Here is a 17,002-nt window from a genome sequence, read left to right as displayed (position 1 = left end):
AAAATGCAATGTTAGGTACATTTGCTGATGAACCAGTAATAGCAACACCCATATTAATCCTGTTATAGCTAGCACAAAACTACAGCACCATTTAAACAAAATGGAAGCATGGCCCAGAAGTGGAGAATTAAAATGAATGAATCAAAGTCTTGCCATCAGTCACCTTCACCCTAAAGAGAGACAAGTGTCCGGCAGTTATTATCAATGATAAACGATACCTCATCAGATACTGTAAAGTATCTAGGCTTGCACCTAGACAAAAAATTGAATTGGATTCCACATATCAGCAACAAATGTAAACAATTAGAGAGAAAAGTAAAATCCCTATATTGGATGTTAGGCCCAAATCTAAATTGTCCCTTGATAATAAGGTGCTAATATACAGAACGGTGATCAAACCCATATGGTGCTACGGGGTTGAACTCTGGGGATGCGCCAGCAAAACGCGTATATCTGCCATTCAAAGGAAACAGAGCAAAATTCTTAGACTAATCACCAATGCACCATGGTTCGTTTCTAACGAGATAATTCATAATGATTTAAATATAGAAAAGGTCCAAGAAGTTGTAAAAGCTAGAAGTACATCCCACTTTGCCAGACTTCACAAGCACAAGAACGCTACTATTTCTCCACTGCTCGTCACCGCGGATGTGAGAAGACTAAAGAAAAAGCAACCAGCTGACTTAATTTGAATGATCACTTTAGAAACTCCCACTGGGGAGTTTTCTAAATAACTTTATTTTCATATCATTATTTATATTTTTGTTTGAACTCAAATACTGTATTTGAGTTACATAATATCCCAATAGCTTATAGAATTGTAACCCGTTCTGATTGCTATTTTTGAAAGTTAATAAAAAAAAAAAAAAAAAAAAAAAACTTTAAAGTATACCGAGTCGAGTTAAGGCATTATGATGTAAGAAAATACTATACATTATTTAATTTTTGTACAAATTTGCCAAATATTTCATTCATATAAACAAACGGTTTTAAAAGTTACAACAAATAAATTGCCAAACAGAGTTTCCTGTTACTCTATTACATCCTCTGTAAATTTTATCCTAATTTTCGTCCTGCTCCAAATTTATATTCCAGATCAAAAGACGATAATGAAAGCAAGTTTAATTTGTTCTTGTGTAAATTAATACGAACTCTGGAGTATTTCTCAAGTTATAATTTCGAGGCGTCGAGTAGAGAGAATTGCAAACATTAATATTCATAGAACATTAACTCTCAGTCGTTGCTTGTTTGCAGAAAAGACATTAGTTATTTGTAAAACTAGGAAAATAGACATTGAACTATGTATGGTAAAATTTAGAACTTATTTGTAATAGAAATTTGTAATAAAAAACTCCTTAATGTGCCGCGGCAAAAAGTTAGATTCATGGTAAAATAATATATAATACTCATAACTTACATTTTTATAAAGAAAATAGGTATATTATAGTTTCAAAATTATTTATACCGTTCTCTACTCATACGCGATTAGGAGTAACTCAGTGAAGATGCAACGAAAATGCGTTACGCTACAAATACTGATTCGTCATTGGCTATCGACGTGGTCATTCAAAATGAGTTGATGTGATTGGTTGAGATGTGAATTACGAAAAGTCAAATGTAACTAATATTTGTGGTTATGTCGTCGAAAGCTAGATATAATAAAAAATCAAAAGCAATATACAGTCACTCATAAATAATTATAATAAAAAATCAAATCAAAATCAAACATCTGAAGAGAAACGTGAGTTTAATATTGATATATATTTAATGTAGTTGCAATTAAAATATTTCTATAGGCAAGACAAAAATTACAAAAGTTTGATGCTACATATGTGTATATTTTGTCATTCTCATAAAAAAAATTCACGCCAGAAATTCCATAAAAAATCAGTTATTGATACAGGAGGGTTGTTATAATTGTCTACTAGTTTCTAGAAAAATCAGCGACATAAATCTTTAGAATATTTAAAGAAATGTAATCAAAGTCTTGATAAAATATTTAAAACTACCATTAACCTGAAAAAAATTGAACTTTTATAGCTTTGATTAGCTAGAAAACACATTATGCCAGGATCGTTAATTTTATATAAGCCTTCGCGAAGAAAACTCTAAGCTGCAATTATAGACAACTCGAAAATGGATATTTAAAAATAGAATTTTGTAAGGAAAATTTAAGTGGTATTGACAACAAAAATTTGTAATAGAATCATTGAATTTATATTTTATTTGATATGCTCTAAATACCCTATAGAGGTAAATATAATAAACTAAATAAATGATAATTATTTTTATAACACAGTTAATCATGGTAAATTTATACCTTGTTCAGTATGTATATAATATTTTTTCAGTAATAATAGTCCTAAAAGCGGTGCCTATTAATCCAAATTTTAATATTTTTAGCACTAGCATAAAAACTTACTTTAGCAATATTTGAGCAATATTTTAGATAGATGTTATTAATTTTCTAGTTATTCCTTTTAAGAATCTAACTTAGTTCTAGAACGTTTCTGACAAAAATGAAATGGGAATCTACTAGGATCTTATAATAATCTTTCGGAATTTTATACGAAAATTTTGACAAAAACATAATATCTTTCGGGAAGTAAATATATAGCTTATATATAAATTCCTTGTACGGGTGTATGTATGTTTGAGTTTCAAAAAGAACAACTTGATAAATGATTTTGTATGTTCTAACCTGATAAATACCTATTTATAGTGTGTCTGATATGCATTTGACTTGTACGAGCAACTAGAAATTTTCGCTAAAAGATAACTACCACCAAACATGCGAACAGATGTCATATATATATATATATATATATATATATATATATATATATATATATATATATATATATATATCATATAATAGATGACCCGGCAGACGTTGTCTTGTACCCACGTCTACAATTCAAAGTTCCAAATTTTCTAATATTCTTTTCTATACTTTTTAATATACTATTTGATGTCCTGTCTTTGTGATTTATTTATTGTCTTAGCATAAGCAGTATAAGAAATTCAGGAAAAAACAATATCGGAACAATATCACACTTGATTTTACCACACAACATAATTGCTTCAATAATTTAGTCTATAATTTTCAATAATCTCGTACGATATATTAGTTTGTTTTTAGCAATTATAATTTCTAAAGTACATTTTTCTTACTAATAATTTAATAAACATTATTGTTTATTTCAAATATCAGGTGAATTAATTTGTAAAATCTAGTTCATATGGGCACTTTCAATCTAAGATCTACTTGCTAAATATTCCATATCCAATGCTAAACAAATGAATTTTTGTCACATGAAACAAAATTCTAAATCATTTTTTTAATAAGTAGAAATTTTTTTGTATTGTTAAATAATTTAGTAAAGTAAGACAAAACACGACAAGCATTAGGTAAAAATAATAATCTGTCGAACTGAATATAATTTCATCTGCCAAACATATACTGTTGACTGTATCTTATATTGTTTTAATTTCTGGCACGTCTCTGCTGCTTTTCGGGCATAATAATATAGACATTACATTTTTCTTGTATATTACATTATAATATTATCTAGGCTCATAATTTCAGCTAAATTCAAATTTCAACTGAATTGACATTTCTGGCAGACTACAGTTCAAATGTTTTCATTGTCAAACAATGAAAAGTGCTTTATTGTAATTTTTTTCATTTATTTCTATATGACTATATTTTTATAATCAATTACACCTAAAAAATCCCTTAACAAACTTCAGAAAGATTTATTAAAATCCGAATAATCGTTTATGAGGAGTATCAAATCATACACCAGTACAGAAGAATTTTATATATAAGATAATATATATATATATATATATATATATATATATATAATAACTTCCCGAAAGATATTATGTTTTTGTCAAAAATTTTCGTACAAAATTCCGAAAAGTTTTTTATAAGATTCCTAGTAGATTCCCACTTGATTCTTGTCAGAATTTTTGTAGGTGTATTGGTACTTGGTTTTCATTGGATTCTTACCAAAATGAAGTTAGATTCTTAAAATTAACTAGTGGTGTATGGCATCGTGCCTTAAGGCACATTGCTGAAACTTTCCGTACCGTAATGAAATATTCGAGAAATTTTGAACGTGTTCAAATATATTATTACAAATACTGTAACTTTCATTATTTTTGCTATCTTGTTATATCTGAGCAAATCAAATGTAAATCATAAATCAATTTATCTCCGAAACATTAACAATCGTCATTTTATTTCGAATTCAATTTCAAAAAAAAATAGTTGCCCAATTTACACAAAATTGAAAAGTGCTCCTATATAGTCGCAGTCCAAACGCATTTGCAAATAATTCTGTGCGACATTTTCACTTATATTGTGCTAGCTTGGCGACATTTTCACAGTTTTCACATTGAAAAAGTGCTCCAGGTTCATAAACAGTCTAAACGCACTTGGGTAAACATTTGTACCAGAGTGGCGCCTAGACTGTGCTTAGCCTGGGTAATTTTTTTAATTTCTAATTCAAAATTACAAAAATATTTTATGAAAAATAAAAAAAGATGTAATATTTTTTATCCTCAAAAGCAATTGTTTTGTCAATACAAACTAATCTCCTCTTCTCCCAATCATTACAAATTGAACGTTTTTATATCATTCAAATCCGATACTCCGTTCTCTCAAAAACTTGATTTGTATTTTCTGCACTCTTTGCTCCGTATCTCCGTAACGGCTGGGCCTGCCTTTGCCAAAAACTAATCAGCACATCTCCCTATCAATAGGAATCGATTGTTTTTTGAACCATTCAAATCGGTTTATCCGTGCGCCCGAAAACGTGGACGAAAAAATGGGAACATACAAAACACACACACACACATCCATTTTTTCTGAGGTATGCCAAAATGTTTAGAAATCTTCAAAACGTCGAGAAATGCATAAATTTTCATTTTCGATTTAACGCCCATTACTATAACTACCCTACGGGAAGTTAAAAATGACAATTTTTTATGCAATATTTAGAGTACTCCAAGAATCCTCATTATGAGTTCATAACAATCTCGAACATTTTTCAACAATTGATTAACCCATTTGACCCTTTACCCAGGTCGCGTAGTTGTCAAATTTAGAATCTTCCACAAACCCCAATCTCACCTATTAAGAGTTTATAACAATCTCTAAATATTTTCCAATAATTCATTAACCCATTTATCCCCATCTGACCTGACAGAATTTCCCTCGAAACGTGTGAACTTACCCCGGTCGTTCGTGTAGGGATGCAATAGTTGGTTAGTGTGTTAGTCCTCGGTATCGATTCGACACTCCAGTGACACAGATACCGGCACCAACACTTGGATAAAATACGAATTTAATACGACTACGAATAAGAATATATAGATATAGATACGAAATTGTGTACAAGTGTTTGTCGGACATTTTCAACAGAGACAGCAGAAACTGTGGCTGGCTGGCAGCAAGGGGAGAGTTTAAAAGGGCAGCGCCCATAACGCCATTTTACTAGGTCATAGGGTCAACACGACGAGACCAGGACAAATGGCAAATGAACAGCAAGAGAGGCATTGAAGACAGGGGTATTTTGCCTCAGGGCAAGTTGCATGAACTTGTTGCTAGGTGTGGTGATTGACTTAACTATTGACCGATAGATTTTTTTAACTTTCCGTAGAGTAAATTATTGTAGTGGGCCGAAAATCGGAATTGAAAAATTTTTACATTTCTCGACGTTTTGAAGGTTTCTGAACATTTTGGCATACTTCAGAAAAAATGGATGTGTGTGTGTGTGTGTGTATGTATGTATGGATACAATTTTTCGCCCACGTTTTCGGGCGTACGGATTAACCGATTTGAATGGTTCAAAAAACATTCGATTCCTATTGATAAGAAGATGTGCTGATTAGTTTTCGGCAAAAGCAGGTCCAGCAGTTACGGAGATAAAGAGCAAAGAGTGCAGAAAATAGAAATCGAGTTTTTGAGAGAACGGAGCATCTGATTTGAATGATCTAAAAAACATTCAATTAGTAATGATTGGGAGAAGGGGTTATTAGTTTTTCTCAAAGGCAGGCCCAGCCATTTCGGAGATACAGAGCTAAATGTACAAAAAATTGCAGTTTTTGAGAGAACTAAGCGTCCGATTCAATTGATTCAAAGAACTTTCTGCTTGTCTTAACAAAATAATTGATTTTGGAAAAAAAAATTGTTCCTTTTTTTTTTAATTTTTTGTATATCGAAAATAATTCAGATTTTATTTTTAATTCTGACTATAGTTCTAATATACTTTAAACAAATAATTTCAACTCTGCAATTCAATTTATATAATTCTTTTAAATATTAGACAATGTTACAATATTTATAATAATCTATTTGAAAACATTCAATATTCCTCGAACATTTTGTTACGGTACGGGAAGTTCCAGCAATTTGCCTTAAGGCACGATGCCACCCACCCCACTAGTTAATTTATTTTTATTGAGAGTCCATAACCGCTAGACCTACCTTCCCAAAAATGTTGCCAGTTGTTCATTTCGTCAATACAAATAAAATGTTTTTTGAATTATTGAAATCGGACGCTCCGTTCTCTTAAAACCTGAGTTACCGGTTTTGGGACTTTTTGCTCCGTATCTTCGGAACGGCTAGTCCTGCCTTCGCCAAAAACTAATCAGCACGTTTCCTTATCAATACGAATCGAATGTTTTTTGAATTATTCAAATCGGTTGATCGGTGTTCCCGAAATCGTCGACGAAAGTTTGTATCCGCAGACACACACACATACATCTATTTTTTCTAAGGTATACCAAAATGTTCAGAAACCTCTGAAACGCAAAGATATATAAAATTTTTTGTTTTAATTTTTTTGCGGTATACGAGTATATGTATCTAGTTACATACAAGTATTTTGCAAGATTAGTATTTGTGGTTATATAAAATGTAAACCTGAGTCTTAATCAATACTAGCCTGCTAGAACTTTTACAATTTTATAGCACAGCAGTTTTAATTACAAATTGCAAACTAATTTATGCATTCGTGTCTAATGTCGTTAATTAAAATTTATCATAAATGTAGGGTTAGAGGGGCTTAGTTAAATTAGGATTTTTTTAACAAAAATATTTGAAAGTAGAGAGTAAAAGACGTCGCTATAGACAGCAGTGTCTGAAATTTCATAACAAAAGTATTTTCAGTTAGGTTTTTGGTCGTGAGCACTGTTGTTCAATTTACGAGACCTTAATATAATTTTTAAAAGTAAAAAGGACCAACAAATCTTAGACTTTTACTCGTAGAATTTTGAAAATTTTGTTTTGTAATCAGATCTCGATTAATTGAAGTTTGTAATGACTATATAAGTCGAAAGACAGAAAATGACTTGGATTGGATTATACCAAACAAAGTGGATAAAACTTACAGTTTGTTTGTTTTAACAAAATATGGTCAAACGAATATTGTTAATATAAATTATATAATATTGAACAAGTAGACTTTGGTGAATTATTGGTTTTATATTACCGCAATCATACAACCACATCCTTACAAACTTAAAAAAGTTACTTTTATAGGTTTTCTAGTAATTTTCAGAAATACCTTACCTTTGCCGGGTCGGAGTATTTCCTAAAAGCAAATTTTTAAAAATCAACCGTTTTTATAATTGAACCAGTTTCCATAGGACTTTACTGCCTCAGTATGTTCTTTAAGACCAAGTACTCTATCGTTATATCAAGTAAATCGTCTAATCTTAATTTTAACAAACGTCAAAAAAACTACTTATTTTCTCAAACTTTGATGAATTTCTAAATTTAAACTACTTGTCGTGAGGCCGTAATATTTCAGTAAGATCTATAAGACCATGATATATTTTGCCAAAAAAAGTTCCATAAAAATCGGTTTAATTTTTTTTTTCCAATAGTTAATTACAAAAAAACGTCTCGGTAGATTTTCACCTAAAACTAATCAGTATCATTCCCAACTAATATCTTTCGAACAGTTTTTGATTTTTTAGAATCGATTCGGTAGTATGAGCTTAAATGTGGACGAAAGGTTTAACACTTGTTTCCAAATTACAAAGAAACGGCTTGGTCGATCATCGCACAAAACTGACAAACGATAGTTCTCATTGAGGTACATATAATGGCTTTCAAATTTCTGAAATCGGTTCAGACGTTTTTGAAAAAACGTCGATGAAAGTTCTAATTTTGACAAATGCCAAAAAAACGATATTAATTTTTGCAAATTTTGACGAATTTTTAAAGCTAAACGAATTGTCATAGGGCCGTAATATTTTAGTATGATCTAGAAGACTATGGTATCTATCGTCAAAAAAATAATCATAAAAATCGTCAAAAAATTTTTTTGACTTGTTTGACAAAACTGACAAACAATAGTTCTCGTCGAGATACATCGAATGGCTTTTAAATTTTTGAAATCGGTCCAGCCGTTTTCGAGAAAACGTCGATTTACGGCAAAAAATCTGTTCACACACACACACATACACACACACACATACTTTTTCCAAATTTGGTCTCATTCGATTCAGAATGGCTTGAAACGTCGAGAAAACATAAAATTAGCAATTCGGATTTTTTGATGAAAACATAAACTTCTCCTTCGGGAAGTTAAAAATGTGACAATAATTGCAAGCAGATAATAAATATAAATATGTGAGAATAAATTACAAGTACTATACTAAATATATAACTATAATAAGTCTAATGGGTCCATTACAACATATATCCACGTTTCTATTACAAGTCAATAAATCCTTCTTGGTTAGTAGAGTACACCTACCCCAGGTGAACTACAGCGCAATCCCTTCTGATGTTACAAATTTCCTCAGCCATTTGCATAAAGTAATATACTTTGGCCTGTCTGTCTCTCCATTAGTATTCACCTTTTAATTAATTCCCATCTCATGGCAAACAATATACATACAGATACAAAACAACAACACTGACATTGGCAGATACCTGAAACTGATACTCTGATACTGGTTAAGGGATGAGTTGGTATTCAACTCTCTTCGATATATCGATTACAGGAGGAGGATTTCGAGGACTGAATAAATTAACCGAAAGATATAATATATATATATATATATATATATATATATATATATATATATATTATATATATACTAGATGACCCGACAGACGTTGTCCTGCTAAGTAAGGTATATTCTAAACAATTTCTAGAGAATCAAAAATATTAATACTTTAAGAGTATGAAGGATGTGTTGTTTGAATGCTATATACAATGAGATATTATAAAAACAATAAACCCCATTAGTATGTCTATATAATTATGTCAATACAATCAAACTGCAAGTTTTATACACTTTCTATAAAAAAACATGGTATAATCCAATCCAAGTCTTTTTTGGTCTTTCGATTTATTGATTACGTTTCAAGTTTTTCAGATTCTTTTTGGATTCTGGATTTTGTGTATAATTGTAAATAATACTACTGAGCTTATACAAAATTTTCAAATTTCTGCGAGGAGAGATAGAACATGAATCAAGTATTTCTTCTTTGACCTGCTTTTTGAAAAGATTCAAGTAACATTAGATGAATTAAAGTAAATTTAATAAAAAAGTATATATGTAGAGCAGGGCGAGGCACAAAGGCCAATTTGACTTTGAACAAATATAAACTATATTTGTGAAAACCAAAACAATTATATCACAACAAATAACACATTTCAAACGAACAATTATCTGACTACGTTCAGTGAAACTCCTAGCTACTTCATCATTGTAGAAATATGCTTTTTTTATGTCTTTCAAAAATTTGTTATCTAGACCTTTTTACCCTATAGGCAGGGTAACTTGAAACGGGCAGGTGGCAAACAGGTTTAAAGCCTTATTATAATTTTAAAGGTATTATACAAAATAATTAAATTTTCAACTAATGCTAAAAAACTACCAACGAAAAAAACTTTTATTATGGATTTTCAAAGATTACTGTTTATCTCCCGATAGCAATGTCATAAGAATCAAGGTTATAGCTGGTTATACATTTTATTCCCTCTACTTTCAAATATTGTTGTTAGACAATGCTTAACTTTACTGGTTTATCGATGATGGATCTTTTCAACCCAGAATATTTCATATATAACTATCTATTCTTCGATAAATTCTGGGAAATTATAACTGGGAAAATGTTATTCGACAAAATGTCTATTTGATCGATACCAAATTGGACGAGTTTTGAATTTAAATAACATAAATTTGGACCCACTCTTCAAAATAAGTATAGTTTAGGTATTTAGGCGTCTGTCACTTCCGTCCACTTCCGTTCCCTGGCACAACCATACCCAGTGTCCCCTACAGTCATTTCAAATTATTTTAGATGAATACTATTTTTTAAACAAGCCAGCGTTATTATTCAAATTTTCTTTCCAATATCAGACATTAAATTGGAATTTAAAAAAATTATACTATATAAAACCTCGTTATCAGAGCTTGTGTGCACAGGCGTGTTTCATAAATATGCACGGGCATTTAATAATATATTCGCATTTCTGATTCAAAAATTTAATTCGGAAGCTTGTTCCGTGATTTAACACGTCTGAGTTCGTTCGTCGGATTTGGGTTCCTGTTGTAGATGTATAAATTCGTATCCTCGTTCGGAGGAATAGGAATAACATAATGTCGATGTTGAATCAACCGCCGCACACCTGCGCGAATCAGAAATTTGCATACAGGGGCTCGACTCGTGTATTGGACGCACAACTTTAGATCAAATATTTGATTCGATAGTAAACTCGATAAATTCATATTGATAAAGAAAACTGTTTCAGAGTTTAGTTTTAGTTTCTACGTATAATTTTTTTAAAGTTAACGTTTTTCAAATAATTTGCTAATTCATATTGAGAGTTTCTTTTAACTTGCCGAAGGAGAACATTATGTTTGACTTCATTTTGTTTTAATTCATTTCGACATACTTAATTGTGTGCGTTTGTGTTACATATGTGAAACAAATTGTTTTAATTCTTTGGCGATGTTTTCTGATAAACGGCTGCGCCGATTTCAAATATTTGGGAGCAATCCTAGAAGACCTGGTGCTAACCAATTAACGTTTTCCGTGGCAATCAGAACCGTTTTTTTTAAATTTTGTATAGTAATGCAACATTTTGCTAACCCACGTTTTAGACAAAAAACTCGATTTGGAATTAATATCTTCAAACTTTCAAACAGTTTTGAATTTTCACTTTACTTTTTGGCTAAAATGTGCCAAAAGAAACATGCACTTATCTGATAATTACAAATTGTGGGCTGGAATCAAACGGCATTTACATTTTAGTATCGGTGCAAATGTGTTTACATAAACACACAAATTATATATAATATATTTTTTGTTGAATAATGTTACTATGTACTAACGACGAGAACCTCAGATTTACTTCTCTGAGATTTTGATGAAACTTTGCATAGCGATAGAGTTGACAGGTGCAATCACACCTTGATATAATTGAAAAATGGTTTATTTTATAGAGATTCACAATAAATAATTCAAAATCTGTTCACATTACGTTTACTGTTAGGAAATGTATATGCCCATCGGTCGCAATTTATAACGAACAAATTCCAAGCCGAGATCATGTAAGGTATTTGGGTATGTACATGGACCACAAACTAAACTGGAAAATTCATATTCAAAAAAAGCGTGCACATCTAGAACACTTTCGAAGATCGATCAATTGGCTTCTCAGTAGCAGATCAAAACTGTCAATGTACAATAAAACTTTATTTTACAAGGTTATCCTCAAACCAGTTTGGATATATGGCATCCATCTGTGGGGTGCTGTTAAAGTCAGTAACATACAAATAATGCAACGATTCCAAAATAAAATACCTAAACAAGCAATATCCGCGTCAAGGTATATACCGACATGGTTAATTCGTTAAGACACCGATACACTCACAATCAGTGAAGAAATTAAAAGGAGTGCCCTTAACTTTAAAAGCAAAATTGAGCATTCAAATGAACTGCTTGCTATTAATTCTTTACAACACTATATATAGTATAAGACTAAAAAGAAAGCACGTAATAGATTTAACACTTAATCAATAATAAGTTGCTCTTATGATAGATGTGTGTATGTATGTGTATATGTAGTCTGCATAATGTAATTAGTTTATAATTGTATGTATATATTTGAGTTTCTTCAACATACGAATCCCGTCGGCATATAATTTATTTTTTATTACTTTTAATCCATTTTTATGTTTGCATAGATAAAGAATGCAATAAATAATTGTAATTATTATTATTGTTAACTAATTCCATATATTTTGGGAACAGACATTCATATAATATTGAAACAAATCTTCAAGTACAAATATTATACGTATTTACATTGGATATTAACATTGTAACAATTTTATTAATGAATAATTTTATTTGCGAATCAAATATATTATAAATTATATACATCTCATCATTTTAATTAGTTCTTACTCTGTTTATTTGGTAACGACGCAAAAATAATAAATTATTATCAAATTAACAGTTTTTTATATATATTTTATTTAAACAGCGATCAGAACTTATGGGTTCTATGAGCTGTTGTGATTAATATTTTGCAAACTACGATTATTTCATTACAGATGGCAACCCAAACAGTTATTACTATCTCTGTAATAGGGCAAGTATGGTGCAACAATACCGGGAGAGGGCTATTTTCACTTGGAAACATATTGCTTATATTTCCAAGTGAAAATCGTTGTCACTGCTGCCTGACAACACGGCTTACCTACGAGCGAGACCAAATTAACAGGTAAATAGGAAATTAATCGAAAACCAATCAAAATGCGCAAAACTACAATTTGCGCATACCTGCCATTTCCAAAAAAAAATATGTGTGGCTTGCAAATATAACAGAGTAGAGAGAAATACTTTGGAATGTGCAGCAAATTTGAAGTGATGCTAACATTATAAAATATTATAGCCCTACGACATGTAGTTTAATTATAAAAATTCAAAAAAGTTTGAAATGTTTACGTACTAATGTGTTTGTACTAAACACAGCTAACGTGCAATGTAAAATAGAAGGTATTTTTACAACACAAATTGGATTAATAAAATTACATGAACTTTAATAAGTTTGTTTAAAATATATCAATTTTTGGTGGAAAACATAAAAAAATGTTTTTAGAATGAGCAGATATAAAGTTATGCTTATTGAATAGGAAGAATATTTTCACATATTGGGAAGTTCATGCAACTTGCACTAAAGTGAACTGCCACTCACAATTACATATTTCATACAATCATAGCCTTAAAATATTATAAAAATGCGATTAATTTATTTTGTTCAAAAACTGCATTTTAATTAGCAAATGGCCACTGTTTTATACGCTTGTCGAATATACTTCTTCGTCACTTCTGAATACGAGTATATTCGTCAATCACAGTTAATTGGTTAATTACGCCTATCTTTATATGATAAATTTTAATAACAGAAATTCTTTCAATAGTGATTATTGATGAAATTGATGCAGCAATATCAAATTGCTCTATATATTTACAAGTGAAAAGCGTTGTCATTGCTCATTTAAAAATTTGGCGCTCTCGGGCACTGACGAAAATGCCACCTAAATTTTATGTCTCGTTTTTCTAAAATTAAAAAAAACTTTATAATTGCAATAAATGTATTACACATTACATACTTGTTTTATGTATAAAAATATATTTTTTTCCTAATTTTAATCCTAATTTGCCGCCTCAGAAAATTTTCCGGCCTGGGCACTAGCCCCGACTGCTCCAACTGTAATCCAGCACTGTCAATACTGAAATCCGAGGTGGGTATAGGTACTTATAAATTTCTGACTAGAAAACTAACGAATTTTGTCTAACCACTAAACCATGAAAAAACGCAACATTTATTTCATATTTATTAAGTTTGTACTTTGCCAAGCCCTGTCCCTGTCTAAGGTATCATCTCCTCCTCGGAACAGGAGACATTGTCATAATCAAAACTCATCGCTGGATGTGGCGTTAAAGATGATTAAAATTCGTCACCGCGTTCTCCCCTTTCGAGAAATTCACGACGTCGCTTAATTGTTACATGTATCATCAAGGAAAGATATCATTCAATTTTGTCTCCACTTGCCGATAAGGAGATTGTTTCCACTTAGTAATATTTAGATAGAAATTTTCATCTTTCATTTGGGAAATGGAACAATTTCAATATACTGATTGTGATTGTAATAGATACACAAATTAGAAGCAATTTGTTTTAAGAAAAGATTCCAAAATCTAAGAACTACTTTACTAAAAACTAAGACAAATGTTAGTTGTCTTTAAATTCTGATAATGGCTTTTTGTGACAACTTCTGGTAACAAAATTCTTCTTTCTTTATTAAGAAAAAACTTTTTTTCCAAATTTATATAAAGTTTTTAGTGATAAATTCTTAGCAAACAATACTTTTTAGAACAAGTATTATTTTAAAAACAGGTAATTCTTTTAAATTTTGACAAATTGTTTATAGTTTCTATTATATACTATTTCTGTAATAGTAATGGATTTTTCATTGATGCAACAATTTCGATTAACGGCAATTTTTACTTAAAGACATATTGCTGTCTATACTTCCAAGTAAAAACCGATGTCACTACTGCATGACATCAGGCTTCTCGAGGCATTTCTGATTGAAATGCCGTAGCTCTAATCACTTATCTACAGGAATGCCTTTGTTAAAAATGTCATTAAGTCATCAACGTAATTTATCACAAATATTATACAAGTTTTTGCCAGAAAATCCGATTTTCTAATTTTATGTTTTGTTGGCATTTCAAGTGACTATGAATCGCTAGATGCCCCAATTTGACTTTTTGACCATGGTTTTACTAAAAATATAATATTATCAAATGTGTGTAATTGAATATGTCCACATTTTTACAAAAAAAGAGGGCGCGTAAGGTTCACACGCGAATGAAGCAAAACTTTTTACTATAAAAATAAATGCATCATATAACAATTTTGAATAATGTTTATTAGTAATATGGTAACACTCGTGATGCACACATTAGTGTCAACTATTACACACATTTATATAATGATTAATTATAAATTATATATTTATAATAACATTAAAAATATGTATAATATTTAAAAACAATGATGTAATTAAAGTCATACTTCAAATATGACATGATCGGTTTGTCATTGTAATTAGGATTGAGAAATGAAGTAATTGCTGATTAATGAATTGTATAATATTCGTTTACACAATGAATTATGTTAAACAACAACTAAACAAATATTGTTTTTGCAACATCACTCATCGTGTAATTGTGATTGAAAAACTTCATGTAACTAAAATTAACATACATTTATTGACTGCTTGCATTTTTTTTCTCATTCATTATAATCTCATTCTTTGAACAGCTGTTATATCTGCCTTGCCAAAAAAATATTTTCTATTTTTGTAACTTAAAAGATTTATAGAAATCTACGAATAATTTAGAAATAATTTCTAAGGAACAGGGTAAAATATTCTTCTGATTCAGGCATTTTTTATTAAATCGAAATTTCTATTACGATGTAACTTTAACATTTTTATTTATCTATGTCGATTTGCTTGTTGATATCGGTACGCATACAACGTTGACTTCGGTACGCATACAACGACAGATCTCTATTCACATACGCGACGACTAATCACAATCGACCCGTACAGAAATGATATCATCGAGCGCGAACAACGAATCATTGGCACTCGACTCTTATCTTATCGACTCTGATCTGCCGTAACGCACTTCCGTTACATTATTCTTCAGTTTGTAGTTATATTTTAAAATTCTAAACCGATTTTGAACATTTTAAAATAGTTCGAAAGATATCAATTAATGAAACTATTTATTGAAATCGACTCTGCCGTTTCTTTAAAATTAATTGTTTCGAGACCGATATTTTTCAAACAAGATGTTTTTTTTGACAATATTGATGAAACTTTGTATGATGACAGGATTTATATTATTCTGAATTATTATTATGCCTCTATGAAAATTGATTTAATTATACAAAATTAATTTAATTATAATTGTGTAAAAATTTAAAAATTATCGTTAAATCTCATTCTTCTATAAGAATGAGATTTTAATTCTTTACAAATACTTAAGTTTAAGTACTAACAAATACGTAAGTTTCAACATTCTTCGAGACAAAATGCTACTTACACCTATCAATTTGGATTAACATTTTTATTAAAAGATTATTTTCTTGCAGGTGTCAATCCAATTTATATTATTTCAGCACTCCATGTAATTTATTTTACAATTGCAAAAGCTTGGTTTTTGTTATTAGCAATATTTTACTGAATACTTCTCGTTTAAATAAATAATTTTATGCGAGAATGATTTGAAATATTTGTTCATTCTACTATGCGTTTCAGCAAACGTTAATCTGAATACATTGCATAGGAGTATAATGCGATATTCCAATATGGATTTTGTGAACATTCAATTTTAATTTAATATTACATAAAAAATTAACGGTTTGCACGACGTGTGATTTTGAAATTTAATTAATGAAATTATTAAAGGATAGGAATTATTGTTTGTCAATATTATATTTTTACGCGCAACCACACATTTTTTGCCAATAAAATATGTAGGTAATAAAATTTGTTAGCATTAAATATTCATTTAATTAATTATTCGATAAATATTATTCTAGAGAACGCAAATTATAAATGATCATATAAAATACATGTTGTATTTTTAATATGAGATTTTTTAAAGTTTGATAACATTGTTATATATAAAGACTGAACTAAACTAAACTAAACTAAACTAAACTAAATATATTTAAAATTTTAGTAATATTTCCAAATTATAGTATTAAGATCTTGCAAAATATTAAACCATATGAAATCATATAAAACATTAATAAAATTAATTTAAAGTGCCAGATAACTCGCTAATTTTAATTTCGGACGTCTCAATATGGCACATAATTTCAAAAAAGTAAGTTTTAGTAATATTTAATTCATTAAATTAAATTGA

Source organism: Ctenocephalides felis, unplaced genomic scaffold (genome assembly GCF_003426905.1).
Source record: "Ctenocephalides felis isolate EL2017-DRISC unplaced genomic scaffold, ASM342690v1 CF-g0.4_SCAFFOLD_00845, whole genome shotgun sequence".
Taxonomy (NCBI): domain Eukaryota; kingdom Metazoa; phylum Arthropoda; class Insecta; order Siphonaptera; family Pulicidae; genus Ctenocephalides; species Ctenocephalides felis.
Note: the sequence above shows the minus strand (reverse complement) of the source record.